We start from the raw sequence: 3504 nt of genomic DNA, 5'->3' as shown, positions 1-3504 counted from the left end.
TCCACTACTGTGCCTTCCTTTCATCACTTGTAGAGCAGATCTAGTGGTAAGGAACTACTTCTGATTTGGTTTATCTGGGAATGCCTTAATATACCGCTCTTTTTTGAAAAGCAACTCTTGACAGAAGTAAAATTCTTGGTTGACAATTATTTTCTGTCAGCACGGTAAGTGGTTTAACTTATTGCCTCCTTGCTTCCATGTTTTTTAAGAAGATATAATACAATTTAATTCAAACTTAGCAGGTTGCTTTAGTCTTGCAGCTTTCAGAACTCACTCCATTTTCCATTCAACAATCTGACCGTTATGTGTCTGGGTATATTTCTTTTCATGTTTATTCTGTTTGGTGTTTGATGTACTTCTTGGAAGTACATCATGCTTTTTTTTTTCCATGTTTTTTTTTCCAACTTAGAGAAAATTTCCGTAATCATTTCTTTAACTATTTCTTCTGCTCTTTTCTCTCACTCAGACTCACATAATGCATGTTTTGGTACATTTGATGGTATTTCACAGGTCTCTTAGGCCACTTTTTTTTCTTTTAAAATTCTTTTCTTCTTTCTGTTCCTCAGCATGTCTCATTTGAATTTTCTTTTCCTTGATGTCACTGATTCTTTATTCTGCCAGCTCTGATCTGCTGTTGAAACACTCTTCGAAAGTTTTCATTTCAGTTATTGTGATCTTCAACTCCAGTAGTTCTACCTGGTTCCTATTTAAAATTTCTATTCTCATGTTATTCATTCTTTTTTCCTGATATAGTTCATTCTCTGTATTTTCTTTCATCTCATTGAGGATTTTGAAGATTATTTTTAAAACCTTTCTCTGGTATGTTCACAGTCTGGTCTTTTTCAATAGTGTTTTCCAGATTTTTTTCCTCTTCCTTTTGATGGGCTATCATTTCCTGTTTTGCTTGTCTATAGTCTTTTGTTGACAATTGTATATCTTAATATATAAAAGTGTTAACTCAGGGATTTAGTCCCTGGGCTCTTTATTTGTTGAGTTACTATCTACCTAATGATATAACAAAAATTTTCCTGAGTGCCAGGAGCTAACAAAACCAAATGAACCAATGTAAAAAATACCCTTCATAATCTTTGCAAATTAGCTTTACGTTGGCTGGTACTCTCTTTCAGAGATCAGCCCTCTTATCAAGAAAGTCATCCAAGGTGAATGCAAAGCAAAGGCTCCTCCCTGTCTTTTCTAAGCATGCATCTTGTTCTGGTTTTGTGTTTGCTAATAGTCATAGGAATTATCCTGTTTATAAAAATTTGATGCCCCCTCTACTCCCTCAGCAACAGAAGTTTTCCCTCCACTGAGTGCTCTATCTCAGGACTTATAACAGGTAATTGTTTCTCCAAGGCTGCTGGACTCAATTGTTTCTTTCCTTGATTTCACTGTGATACAGTCCTTTGGCCTGTATCACAAACTACGGGAAGGGATCAAACAGGAGAAGAGTTTCCACATCCGTCTTTTTCAGCTACAGCATGGCCAGGTACCCACAAAAAGAGTGCTTCTGACTCCGTACTTTCCTTGGGAGGAAATGAAGGAAGGGCTAGCAAGGGGCCCAGTAATTTCTCCTGACTCTTTGAAGTGACATTTTCAGCCCTTGCTCTGTAAATGTAATCTTTAACTACTTTCCTTAGTTTTGAGGAAAGGTACTGTCTTTAAGACTGCACTGCAGCTTTTGCACTGGCAGGTTGGAACAATGATCATCCTCAAATCTGGGGACCCCAGCAATATGAAGAGGCTGATAAAAGCAGTGAGATGCGATGGGACCACAAACCCCCAGATCTCCTGGGATGTGATTTCACTGAGTATCTTGGAGGGTGTCTTTATCTCTCCCAAAGAGCAAACTTGCTTCTGATTGCTCTAAAAGTGATGAATCGTCTAAGCTCATTGTTCTTCTCTTGTTCATCCCTGTGCATGTGTAAGCCTCCATCTGGACCGTTTGCCTCGCTTCTTCTTCAGAAAGCTTGGGGGCATGGGGAACAAAGGTAAATGAACGTGAAAATCTGACTACAGCTTTTGATGTGAGTAACAAAACCCTTTATCCCTGACCCAAGAGTTTCATGTCCTCTGCTACATCCATCAAACAGTAATAGGCTATTTTTTTAAGCCTGTAAGTATGATAATATATCAGTCCCCACACAGGTCTTGATACTATAAAAGTGAGGGCAGAATTTTTGTTTGATGAGAGACTTTGCAGTTCAAAAGATATTGAATCTATAGAAATGATATCATTTAGTTTGCCTACTTTTTTCATTTATTAGGTATTTTTCTTTGCTCTCCATTATAACCTTCCATTTCTGCCCTGTTCAGACCACTAAGAGAATCCATGTGTACCACACAAGGACAAAACTAAATTTGTACACCTTTATCTTTCCATTTCTTTTAATACGACATGACAACATGGAAGAAATATTAGAAAAAATTAAGAGTGGAAGAAATAACCAGAAAGACAAAAAAGCATAAACTCTGAATTCAATAAGAGAATGCACCTTATATTTTCACCCAACAAGCACCGCCCCCCCCGTCCCCTAGGATCTTACTTCTGAGAACTAATTGTATCCAGGATTAGGGGAGAATTTCTTTTGTATATTTACTATGTCTAATAGTTTTGATATATTTCTTTAATATTGTTAGAATGCCCTTTTTAAAATCTTCAGTAATTATATTGTGCAGAAGAAGTTTGTGACTGGTATTTGAGCTTTGATTCCAATTTGCTGTCCTTCTGAACATGAGTTTTCAATTCTAAAATGACACACAGGGCATACAAATAAGTCAGATTCTAAAGTTATCAGGTTAAAACTGGATAAAATATGTAACATAGAAGAAATTTACCCAATTGTGCAAATAATATATATAAAGGGTTGACTATATAACATACCAATGTTACTGTCAGTTTTTTTCTCAAGTCAGATGGCACATAGAAATTTTAATAACCATAACAAATTAATAAAGTACACCTGCAAGAATCAAAGGTGAGTAGACGATCTGTTATATCTATTTACAACATAACTCCTGATTGCTCTGTGTTCCTTTTGACCACCCCCCTTTTCGTAAGACATCACAATTTGCAAATTGCTATTCTTGTCTTCACCATTTCCACAAGTTGCTCAAGTTTTTTTAGTGTTGAATTATGTACAGTGTACCCACTTTCATAGGGTAGTAGTGAAGATGGAATGAAAATGCATGTAAATACACAGACGTTGGCAATACATTGTACTCAAAAAATTTTGGAGATTGTTTAAAACTTAAGCTACAGCACTCATGCTATAAATTCAGCTTTGTATTTTGCATTTTTTACTTGATATCGTTTTCCCATATCATTTTAATATTGCAAAGTAATCATTAAAGTAGCACTTAACTATTAAAATAAATCACACTAAACTTAGGGGAGCTTTTTAGTGTTCTTATTATATAATATAAAGGTAAATTTTTACTTCAGGCAGGATTTCAGGCCTTCTTTGCAAAAGGTTACATTGGAATCATCAATGTCTTAATGCTAGA

This window comes from Tamandua tetradactyla, chromosome X, assembly GCF_023851605.1.
Source record: "Tamandua tetradactyla isolate mTamTet1 chromosome X, mTamTet1.pri, whole genome shotgun sequence".
Lineage (NCBI taxonomy): Eukaryota > Metazoa > Chordata > Mammalia > Pilosa > Myrmecophagidae > Tamandua > Tamandua tetradactyla.
Note: the sequence above shows the minus strand (reverse complement) of the source record.